This window comes from Acinonyx jubatus, chromosome E1, assembly GCF_027475565.1.
Source record: "Acinonyx jubatus isolate Ajub_Pintada_27869175 chromosome E1, VMU_Ajub_asm_v1.0, whole genome shotgun sequence".
Lineage (NCBI taxonomy): Eukaryota > Metazoa > Chordata > Mammalia > Carnivora > Felidae > Acinonyx > Acinonyx jubatus.
This window is the reverse complement of record NC_069397.1, coordinates 32,589,913-32,603,100: the sequence shown is the minus strand read 5'-3', so window position 1 is coordinate 32,603,100 and position 13,188 is coordinate 32,589,913.

Below are 13,188 nucleotides of genomic sequence, written 5' to 3'. Positions count from 1 at the left end.
GAACTTAAGACTTGACCCTATCCCCAGGCAAGGACTCCGATTAGTCTGAGCCAATTAATTCAATTATTTTCATTCCTTTCCCCTTGATACTGTTTGCTTTAGGAACCTAGGTTTATGTTAATCGGTACAAATCAGTCTTCTGGTGAAAATTCCCTGGAACAGGAATACATGTAAAGTGGGTCCAATTAAATTGAAAGAGAAACATTTTATCATATGCTTCATGGAATATGGTAAGGAAGGCAATGCCGAGTTGCTGCTGCCAACTACCTTGTGACTATGAGAGAAGCAAAGGGCAGAGCCAAGAGAACTGCAGAGAAACAGAGTTTAGCTCAGAATGTACATGAAATGTGCACACCACCCCCATTTTTGCAGATTTATGAAGCCATCAAATCTTGTATTGTTTTTATTTAATTTGATTTAGGTTTCTACTAACTGTAGCGGAAAATACCCTAATAGAAATACCACCTCAGCTGTAAGCCAGCCTGAGCAGCATCATGCGTGTGATCTGAAGAGTCAATCTTTTTCTTTCTTAACCCCCTTCTGTAGACATAAGGGCATCATGTAGGGGGTAATCATAGCTCTTTTTCTCCCTGGCTTCTTACAGGCACAATGATGGGGATAATGATTCAATAGACTCTATCTAACAGGTATTATCTAAAACCCTAAAACTATCTAAACCCTGTGCCATGCAACCCTAAATAGATAATGTACTGAATCTTAACCAATTCCCTAAAGATACACCACAAATAACTTTGTGAGAATGCTACAAGTATTTTGTTGGTGTGACATTCAGTGTATGAATAAAATACTGGAGAAACCCTACAGGTTACCCTCACAAAATTAAGGGGAAAGACACCTCTCTATCACCTTAAACTGCAAAAAAACAAACAAACAAACAAAACAAAACAAAACAAAAAACCCTGAAGCATGAGGTTAGTGTTAATGATTAAGGATGCCAGTAGATAGTTCAACTTTTCCTCAGTTAGTTCATAACATGCATGATTACCCATTAAAAATTATCTCTGGTAAATGAGTCTGAAATCATATGGATAGCCCACAATAAATGGTCACCTTTAATTATGTTCAAATGGATACTTTGGCTGATAGATTTCTGTCACATTAATAAATATTGCAGAAACAACACATTCATCATACCAAATAAGAGACAACTTTTTTTTTTTAATAATTTCATCAACCAATTTCTAGAGGACAGTGTGGAAAAGGGGAAAGGTATATTCACCAGTAAGAGGCAAATAGCTTAGTGGTATGCCTTGACAGAGGGGAATGCAACCAGAGATTTATTTCCCTTTTATCTTTTTAGTTTAGATGAATTACGTGCCAGGCCAAAAGAGTAAGTCGTGGTGGACCAGAAGAGGTCAATGGGAGGGAGCTGGACATGAGTACCCTAAGGACAGAGGTCGATACCACGAACCTGATCTTACTGCTATTTAGGGTTTGTGGGGGGAACTAATTAGATAGAAGGTTTCTAACCAAGACATGTTGTCAGTGAAAAATAGTAGGAATGCTCTCATGAAGGGTAGAGGCATGGTGATACAAGTAAGTTAGAACACTAAATCAGAGAGACAGAAAGGAGTTAGTGCTCCCAGTTGGTGACATGACAGATGCCAAAACCACTCCATTACAGCACTTTGGGAGCCGACTTGCAACCTGGGGAGGAACTAGAGTTGTTTGTAAAAGCTAAGACAGTTGTGACTCAAGGGTATCATAGTATGAATATGACTATATTCAACTCTTAGTGGGTTGTAATGAAAAGTATTGCTTTTCAGAAACTACCTCTACAGCAGGAAAAGAGTTCTTTGGGTCAAGAGCATGTATGTTGCCATAAAGGATAGCTTTGATTGAACAGATATCAGCTCACTTGCATGCAATGCATACTTACAGCTAAAGACTGGCTGCCAGTGAGTTCCTGAGCTATCTCATACCCTTGGAAGGATTTTGGCTCTCAGGGATTCTGTTTCACTATTTCAAGAATCAGTGAAATCACCAGACCAAGTGGAGCCCAATATGGTAACTTTACTACTCTTTGTTACCCCATGTTCATTGCCTTGTACTGCCTTTTAGTGCAGTGGTTCTCCAAGCATGGTGCTCAGACCAGCACCACCACCATCATCATCTAATGGTTTTTCTAGAAATATAAATTATTTAGCTCCACCCCAGCTAAAACCAGAAACTCTAGGTGTCAAGTCCAGCAATCTGGTTTTTTTTAACAAAACTTCCAGATGATTCAAATGCACACCAAAATTTGAGAAACTCTATCTTAGAATGTTGTGTTTTAATCCTTACTTTTCATGTATATATTTTCTTCCAACTCTTGTTGTATCTTTATTGGAACTCCAGCTTGTACCCATTCTCTAAAATACCATTGTCCAGGAAAATCAACCAAATTCAAATTCAGTGCTCCTTGTGGATGATTGAATAGCACTCAGCCATACTCTGTTTTAAATGCTACATGATAGGGGCACCTGGGTGGTTCAGTCGGTTAAGTGCCTGACTTCAGGTCAGGTCATGATCTCGTGGTTCACGAGTTCAAGCCCACACCGGGCTCTGTGCTAACAGCTCAGAGTCCGGAGCCTGCTTCAGATTCTGTTTCTCCCTCACTCTTTCTCTCTGCCCCTCCTCCACTTGGCGTTCTGTCTCTCTCTCAAAAATAATAAACATAAAAAAGAATTTTATATGCTACAGAGATACACACAAGAAACTTTTTATTAAAAATCTAGACACATGTCAACTTAAAGTTTTGTTCCCCACAGAACTGACAAATTTGATGGGAGCGATCTACTCCTAATTTGTAATTTTAAGCCAACTACCTAACTATTGACCCATAAGTGCAAGAAATGGGTAGTCAATAATATTACTAATGGTCATTAAAAACCTTTTTTCCTTGTTTCCACCTACATTCAGTCAACTTCTCATCTTGTCCTGGTTATTAGCTTCAGCCCAATTTCTTTACTACTCACTCTTAACTAGTCTTGGCATTTGAAAATGGTCTGACACCTGATCTCCTTTACAACTTAGATTCCAGTTTTGTCAGCTTTACTCATTTGAGGGAACTTCTAGTGGAATGCCTGTGTATGGGCTGCAAGGTGTTCAGCTACAAGAAACATAATATCCCCCACATAGTGGCATCAGGGATAAATATCTGTTTATATTGCATAAGAATTATCTCACAAACAAGAAATCAGAAGGTAGTTTCAGGAGATGGGTCCAGCAGCTCAGCACGGCCAGGTCACTGTATGTTCAGCTCACCATCATCCTCTGTCCTCTCTCACAATTACAAAATGGCTGTTAATCCGAACCTCTTCAATGGGTAATATTCCAAGTAGGAAGGAAGAAGGAGGACATAAAGAGGAACCTCCTCACACATTTCTATCATGTCCTTTTATTGGGGAGGAAGTAAATTCTGGACATTTCTAAGCAAATTTTCTCTTAGGTCCCCTCAGTCAGAACTGAGTTACATAATCAACTTTGGCTTAAGGGAAGCTGGAAAATGGCTGTGCTGTTGTTGCTGTCTTCCTCTCATCTTGTATAATGAACGGCACATAGTGGGAAAGGGTTTTAAATGGTGTTTACATCCTGCCTCATTTAGGTCTTCAGCAGTTTTTTCAAGTCTTCAAGGGCAGTAGGGGTGGGAGGGAAATGGAACCTCAGTGGAAGGAAGGAAGGAAGGAAGGAAGGAAGGAAGGAAGGAAGGAAGGAAGGAAGGGAGGGAGGGAGGGAGGGAAAACAGAAAGAAAAGGAGGGAGGGGGAGCAAGACAAGGATGGCCAATTTGACATTTCAAAAGTGATCAAGACATAAAGATCTGAAATTGCATTTTTAGTTTTAAAGCTGTACTGGGTACTTTCAATAATCTCCAATGCCTTACATTCGCTTAACATTTTATAATTTAAAATCACTTCCATTCCTTTTGTTTTGTTTTTGAGAGAGAGAGAGAGAGAGAGAGAGAGAGAGAGAGAGAACAAGCACAAGTGGGGGAGGGGCAGAGAGAGAAGGAGAGAGAGACGATCTTAAGCAGGCTCCATGCCCAGCACAGAGCTGATGTAGGGCTTGATCCCATGACTGTGAGATCATGAACTGAGTTGAAATCAAGAGTTGGAGGCTTAACTTAGCGAGCCACCCAGGTGTCCCTCTATTACATTTTTATTTTGATAATATTACCAATCTGCAAAGCAGATAGTATTAGTCACACTTTATAAATGATTGAGCAATGTTTAAGAGAGGATCTTTAACATGCCCTAGGCTTGGCCAAGCTGCATCTAGATCTCTAGCCTTTTGGATCTAAGCCCAGTGGAGTATTTATTACCAAACATGATTGAAAAACAAAACTTTATTTTGTCCATTTATAAAACATCCCGAAAGCTGTCAGTGGAAATATGGATATTTGTCCTTGTGAGGTACTTTGTTTGCAATCACCTCTTTACTGTACCCCAGAAAAATGGCTGTCACTGAGTGCATTTATCACAATGATCACAATTTCCTAGACTTTTCAAATGGTAAGGATATGGAGAGCAGTAAAACTTAGAATCCCACAATACCAAAGTTCAGAGACTTTAAATGATGGCACATTTAAAAAGAGAAGTAATTTTAATATTCATTGAAAATAAACGATTAATCAAGAGATGGGAGAGATGTACATAGGCGTATGTATATGAGAACATATGTGAATTAAATGATCATGAAATTAATAGCAGATACCATATATTAACTACCTTCTATTGTTGTAAGAGCTATGTTAAGAACAGAGCTGGGATTTGAATGCAGTCGTCTGACTCTGAAGTATATACTTTAAACCACTGTGCTATGTTAAAATATGCATGTGTTGAATGTATGTTTATGTGAATGTATATATGTATATCTCTATATTAGTTAGAGCTCTTTCAATTGCAAATGAAAGAAATCCAGCTCCAACAAGCTGATAGGAAAGAGAATTGGCTGGTAAATACATAAAACAGGAAAGTCTAATGACATATTGGCTTCAAAAGTCACAGTGTTGGGGTGCCTAGGTGGCTCAGTCAGTTGAGCGTCTGACTTTGGTTCAGGTCATGATTTCATAGTTCCTGGGTTTGAGCCCTATGTCAGGCTCTGCGCTGACAGCTCAGAGCCTGGAGCCTGCTTCAGATTCTGTGTGTCCCTCTCTCTCTGCCCCTCCCCTACTTGCACTCTGTCTCTCAAAAATAAATAAACATTAATTTTTTTTTAAAGAGTCACAATGTTTAGGAGCACAGTATTTAAAATCAGTGGATTGTGAATCACGGTACTTCCTATCTTTGGTTATGCTTTCCCCTGTGTGCTGGCCCCATTCTCTCTTCATGGCCCTACTTGCTTAATTCATCCTATATTTTCAATTAGTCATCATTACTAGGGAAATGGCATACAGTATTAATAATGACAAAGTTTGGACTACGTACCATGAGGGTCCAGGGGCTGAACACCATAAACGAGTATCCTAAGAAAACTATACAGAATAGATAAGAGTTCCCCAAAGGAATATTATATAGGAAATAAATAGTTCATCTCCACTATATTCCATCCTTTGGCTATAAAGATATGGACTTCTGTCCCTTCATATAATTTCAAAATGCCTCCATTTAACATGAAATTAACCCAAATGTACTCACCTCTTCTCTAGAGTGGACAATTAAAAGTCCTATTTAGTTTTTCCTCTAGCTTCATGTTTAGAATCACAATCTAGGGCAAACTTCTCTTGGTCATATCCAAATGTGGTTCATCATATTCTCTATTCTATGGCAAAATCATACATTTAACCGCCTTTAACATACCCAAACTGCAATAAGTTATGATGAATGCAACGCAAATTCCTCTATAGTAAATGGAAGGGATAAAACAATCACACAGTGATTATTAGTGGACAGTTATTAGTCTACTCAGTCTGACTTGTCATTGGAATAAGTTCCTTGGTCAGACAATTTGGCAGTCTAAGATCACATACGGTAGAAGGGGCTTCCATGTTTCTTGTTGGCCGTCAGCACAGTTGAGACAGGTATATGAAGATTACTCTTTGGATAGTTTTCTCACTGCCTTCTGGTGTCATGGTTATATAACTAGGAAGTTATCTTGAGTGGCTGAACAGTTTCGCGATTTCCCTCACAAGAGCAGTCACACAAAACTCTAATAACTGTCAGTCATATGGCTCAGTGGAAACCCTATGAGCTAGTAATAAACAGTGGAAACCTTGGTGGTCTTTTTATCTGGACCCCACATTAAGGATATCTATTCATAACAGCAGGCCTTGGTATTCTGCACAGATTTCTATCTAGCCTACATTTGAAATCCTTTTACGTTAGCCTGTCTTCAGGAAAATTAAATAATAGAGTGGAATGGAATAGCATATGAACTCTAATTTCCAGTTGGGTCTGCTCTCCAATGAATGACATTTAAGATAAAAGAGATTAATAGTTTATTTTTTTGGTGTGTGAAATATTTGAGGAAATCATGTTTCATTCAGTCATCCAAACATTTCATCACTTTCCCTGGGCCTCAATTTTATATCTATGTTTTGTCCTGTTTGGCTTTTATCAGTTTAAAGAAAGGGAAGAACAGTACATATATTTCATAAAGCACTGGCTGATCTAAATGTGAGTAGTCTTAGATTACTGATTTGAGCAGAAAGGGCCTCCCATATACAAATCATATAGTCTTCACACACTGCTTGTAGAGGAGACAACTTTGGTGGATTCTCTCTGTTGTAGGACTTTTCAAGACTGTTAAGAAGTTATCCATGTACCAGTATGGTAAAAACCAATATGTTTTTACTAATTGTCTCGAAATCACAACTTTGGTAGGTACATGTATGGGTTTTTTTTTTTTTAATGTTTTCAAAAGACAGAAACCCCAATCAAACTTGTTTCAGGATATAATGCAATATTTCAACTCCTGTAATTGGGGTACTCAGGGTGTCCTCAAAATAGCTGGATTTAGAAGCTTAATAAATGTCATCAGAGCATTTATCAATTTCTCAAGGTCTCTCTGTATCTCTCCATTTGAATTTCTCTCGTATGTTGGCCTCTTGCTCTCCTACTACAGATGGAATTCTTCTATGTGTCCAGGGAGGATTGCCACTGGTATAGTAACTCCATATATATGCAGCTTAGCAAGAGAGGAAAATTAATATCCGCTGTCTTATATTTACAGATCATTACCAATCAGCTGCCTGACTTGATTGAATTATATTCTCACTTTCGGGGCCAATCACTTTAATTTAGGAACTAGGATATTGATATTGATCAAGTCTGAATCACTCTGCCTTGGCAGAAACCACTACTTTCACCAAACCCTTTCTCCTTTGGTGAGGGATATGAACTAAATTATATTTTCAAGCTTTCTTTCCAATTAGATGTGAATAAGTAACTGAATTTTTGGTCAGTGGAATTTGGGATGGAAAGAAAGTCCCTCTCTTCCAAGCCTAATCCGCATAAACTCACCAAACATTTCTCTACTTTCTCCTTCCCCATCTACCAACTGACTAGAGACAATTTTGAGAAGCTATAAGGAAACCTTTATTCCTGAATAATAACCCAGAAGGCCACTCACCAATCAAAAATATCCCCATTGAACTTTTTAGGATTTGATTCAGGAACTGTGCATTGTAGCAGCTATTGATGCTTATGTTAACTACTATAGCATTCTATCTCATGTAGTTGATTGTCAGTTCCCTCAAAACCTCATGAATTTGGGAAAAGGTGGTTTTCCAAAGGACAAAATGCTAATCAGACTTAAAAAAAAGTACATGTAAATGTTTTATCTGTTTATAAATCTATATATGTATTACAATAGGTCTACCTAGACAATCACAGTATATGTGTGTGGAGGGGAGGGGGTGTAGTCATACCGATGTCTCTCCCAGATCCCTTTTCAAGAAGAACTTGTTGTCCAGTTTGGGGAGTGCAGTCAGCAGACAACCTCCAGCCATCCATTCCTCTGGAGTTTATTCAACTGCAGAGATTCACCACACCCACCCATGGTCCTGCCCTCCCAGACAAACCCCAGATCCAGTGACTGAGCAAGGTAGGAGAATAAAATCCCAACCATTTTGCCCAGATGCAGGACCTTATTATGCTCCAACTCCCCTGGCCAAACTGTCAGAAGTTTTGTTGTGTCTGAATCACAACTCTTTTTCTTGGGATTGATCCTACTTTTCCTTCCCTTCTCTTCATATATATAGACTCCTCATAAGCACCTAGAACCTCAAACTTCATCACTACCTGCTTCTGGAGAATTCAGTCTGCAACAGTGTATATATGTGTGCATTTATTCTGAATCTCTGTGTGTATATATATATTCTAGAATAAGTTCATCTGGAAAAAAATACAAAATTCTTTCTTCTACCATTTATTAAACGAAGATAGGGGTGCCTGGGTGGTTCAGTCAGTTAAGCGTCCAACTTTGACTCAGGTCATGATCTCATGGTTCTGGGGTTTGAGCCCTGCATCAGGCTCTGTGCTGACAGCTCAGAGCCTGGAGCGTGCTAAGGATTCTGTGTTTCCCTCTCTCTCTATCCCTCCCTTGCTCATGCTCGCTCTCTCTCGCTCTCTCTCTGTCTCAAAAATAAATAAAACATTAAAATTTTTAAATGAAGACAATAAGTTATCTAAAAGGACTGTACTGAGATTGAAATGGTTTAATCCATGGGAATTTAGAATGGTGGCTGGTACATATTAAGTGCTCAACAAATGTCAGTGATCTGCGTATTAGCCGTATACATATATGTGTGTCTGTTGAGAAAGATTTTAGGAATACATGCCTCTTGATTTATGCAGAGCACTTCTCAGAATATAGTAATTATTGCTAAAAGCTGCCTGTTTTCCATGCTTAAAACAGATTACTTACAATACTGCCTCATTTTCATATACAATAGACTCTCTATAATTATTTTTCACTAATATAACCATAACAACTCCAAACATAGTATTTAGCTTTAACAAGCTATTCTTATTGATGCAGTCTTTGCTAAAAATGATGTCTACAAAAGCCTGTAGAAAGCTATGTTTAAAAAGGAACTTCCACATGTCCACAACAGTTTCTCTTCCAACACATAAGGCAGCTACTTCCATTACAATGTGGACATCCTTAAAGCAGGGTTCATTGTAACAGGTGGATACCGATCGGGAGTTTCCTCTTGCCTTTTCTTTGACTCCATTCTCTGCCTTGGAGGGTTTCCTTTTTATCCTTGAAATGTCCGTGAAAATGAAGGTCTAGCAAAATAAGGTTCTTTCAAAGGCCTTTTCTATTTTATCATGTTCCTTCTTCAGCCAAAGTCAGGAGACACTTTCTTGGCATCCTCAATGACTTGTGTGCTGTGAGCCAGTTTTTACCTTTTGAATGATTCTCATTCACAGTGGCCAATCTCTGATTCCATGTCCCGTAGAGAGGGAGCTGGGTTATTTTTTGTCTCCCCTTGACTGTGTTCTCCCAGAGAAAGGTTTCTTAGGGCTAACTAAAAGTTAGGTCGTGTAAGTATCAAATGGAATAAGCTTGGGGGAGGGGAGAAAAAGAACAATTTGTCTTTCAATAATGTATTTCTCTGTCCTCAACTTTCAAAGCCCAAGGGAGACTTCTGCATGCCATGTGGCCACAGGAATGAAGCACTTCAAGAGCACCCAGAAGGGAATGGGCATAGGGTCAGGAGAGGAATCTCATTTTAAGCTTGCTATCTTTTTTTAAACACTCAGCATTTGCACCTAGAGACGAATACTGGTACAGCCCCTTTATCCAGGTAGCTATCACTATCATTAGAGTACAAAACAGGAAACTAGATTCTATATTTTCCTAAAATAGCATGCTGCCAAGGAGAAAACCTCAAGTCCCCATCTTTCCCCCTTTGACTTACAGAGATAGCTAATAAATTATTTTGACTATTTATGAAAAAAATCCTATTTTAGAGAAATTACCACCCTTTTCAAAGTTTCAGGATTTAAACAACATATTGTTGTGATTCTTCAGTGGTTTCACTCTTTAACATAAGATCAAAATTCAGGTTTGCTGGTTGTAATGTATATTTTATATATCACCAGTTTTGTGAGATACTTAAGATCAGAGTTCGTATCTTATTCATCTTCACATTCCCAGGGATTAGCATGGAACTCATAATAGAGCTCTGCATTGTTGTTGCCTTGAACACAATTGGAGTACCAAAATTGCCTTGACTGTGGTTTCATTATTAAACGTATTTACATGGAAGTTTGCTTTCTGAACAGCTAATTAAAAGGTATCTTTTGGATATTAACCTGAATATTGGAGCTACTCTTAAGTCCCACAAGATACATTACATAAATACAAAAACAAAAAAAAAATGTCATCTTCAAAAGGAAGGTTAAAGATCTTCACTGTTACTATACTCTGTTATTAATTGTAGTAAATAGCATTAGAATGTAATCGTCTTTCTGGCATATAAACAAACTAGAAGCACATGTAGTCACATTTTTAATCGTTTAAGTTTTATGAGATGTCTTATGGTAGTAAAAGGGCAAATAACTAAAATTCATTTAAAATGCCAGTAAAGATGCTTACAGAAAATGTTAAAATATGCATATAACTTCTATTGAATAATTCATATCTTATAGTAAGTCTCTAGATAATGTAACATTTGAACTGTGCATATTGAAAGTTGACTTGAATGGTTGTTTTGCCTATATAAATGACCAACATCCCATATGTATATAGATACTGTATTTCCAGAAAACTATGCTGCTTTGAGTTGTATAGGTGGAGAGTTTGGGCCAATTAAATTATTCAAATGTTAAATTTGTTTTGCTATGGGATAAATTACCATAATTCCTTCAGAGAGTTTTGAGAAAAAAAAAAAAAAACATGCTTTCACCATTTGCTGATTTTTTTCCTCTCCATTAAACCAGTGGAAATGGATCACTACAAAATACTCATGAAACCTGGGGAAAATAATTTATTTTTTTAACAGAGTTTTGCACCAATTTTTCAAAGTTCATAAATAATGCTTTCATGTAAAGTTTTCACGTGTGGTAAAATGACCCAAATTTCATGAATCTGTACCTCTAACTCAGAGAATTTTAAAGATAACAATGCCCTTAACTTTTCTGGGATTTCAGAAAGTAGTTTATTATTTTTTTTCCAATCTATAAATATTATTGAGTGCCAGCCACTTCTAAGTCACAGGGCATCTATTAACAATAGCTATAAAGATGAATCAGGTACATATTTTCCTCTAGGAGGCAAAGATAAGAGAAAGGGGACAGGTTTAAAAAAATACCTATTGTAAACAAGGAATGGTGCTCTGTGTTTCCACGAATATTTCCTGCTCATTGATTCCCATAAGATTATGGTGAAGTGTTAGTTTTCTTATTTGCCAGATGAGAAAACTGAATAACCAACTTGAACAGTTTGTGTTCTTGGTAGGTATGAGCTAGAAGCTAACTCTCGAGTTCTTTCACCTTCAACCCCTTCTGTACTATACTCTGTTGCCTGCAGTTAAATAGGAGAGATGAAGTAAATAGAATATAATACAAAATAGAAAAATTTAACTGCCACAAGAGGAGTCTGATAAAGTAATGTGAGAGTTTTACATTTCACACTATAATCTTTGGGCAAGAAAGGAACTTGACTTATAGCTTAGAATTTAACATCCATTTTAGCCCCCAATGATTCAAACTCAAGGTGACTTCATTGGAATGGTGTGCTATTTTTAGTGTTGAAGATTTTAGGAACCACCAGATAACCACAGTATAATTTTTGAGATTACATCCCGTGTTAATACTGGGCATTTTTTCATCCTTTTAAAAATATTCACTTTTAAAAATTAGCATTCTATGTCCTTCCCTTTAAATAGGTCTTCTAAAAGGCATTTCCAAACCATTACAGCCCATGAAGTATTTACAGGGTCTGGCCTCCTTTCCACAAGATGATGACAACCATAATTACAATTGTGGTTCATAACCTTTCACATATCCCTATAGCTTTAGGGGTTATAAACCCATAAAGAAGCTCCACATTACCATTTTTATGGTACAAACCAATCTTTTTACTGTGAGAGTCTCCAGGAGAGCCATAGGTAATCAACCTTTTTCTCCAGTATCATTCAGCAATTGGACTTTTATAAGAATTTGAAGAGACTATTCATATCCACAGCTGTAACTGTTACAAACATGTCTCTATTTCTCATTTTCTACTTTTCTCCAAACCACAGAACATTTTTTTTTCCACTGGATATTTACTATGAAACCTACTCTAGGTCAGACTTAGGCAATATGTGGTTACTGGACCTCCACGTGTCAAGAGTTCTAGAGTGATGGATAATAAGACAAAAGAGGAAGGATATGACTCTGCGTCCTAGTTGGTCTCCATGAAGAAAGATGCATGTTCACCAAATCTGAGAATAGAGATTTGTCTCTGGCTCAATTAGAACCAGAATAACATAGTGTCATTATAGTCACAAAGGTCTGCCATGCTGAAGGCCCCTGGGAGACTGTACCACATGAGATGGGTGATCTATGAGAACAGGAGCACCAGTGGTTTAGACAATATCTGGTGGATGTGGTGGAACATAATGGAAACGTGGTAAGAAAGTGTCAGCAACATGCAAATTCACATTGTTCAAGAATATTAGTAAATATTTCTTGGGAATTCCAAGAGCTATTAGGAAGAGACAAGAGAGTTGTCAGGGGCTTAAAGTCCTGTGTGAACAGGGAGAGTAAAACATCAATGTTAACATGAGCTTATTTGCATACTAATAGAGACCTGAGCCAAAGGTTGATCCCGATTTGTAATCATGAATTTGTTTTCTTCTATAGCATTCATGTTGCCTGCTGTATTATAAACTACCTGAGGGCAGAGAACCTGTTTTATACACTAATTTTTTGGCACAAAGTAGACACTCCTTAAGTGTTTGCTCAGCATCATGGTAATAGGTCCCAATATTTGAGGCATTCTAAGTTAAAAGTTACAGGCAATGATATAACAATGATAATAACTACAATTCAGTGAACATGGGATATCTTCCAGAAAATTCATGTTTTAGGTCTTTACAAATGTTAACTAATTCCATCCTCCTAACTAGCTTGGGAAGGAGATACTTGGGTTTTGAATTTTCTTTTGGAGGTCTATTTGCTGGTAACCTTGGGAAAGTTGCTTAATTTTTCTATACTTCAGTATTACTATATATTAAAAAGAAAAGGGGGGG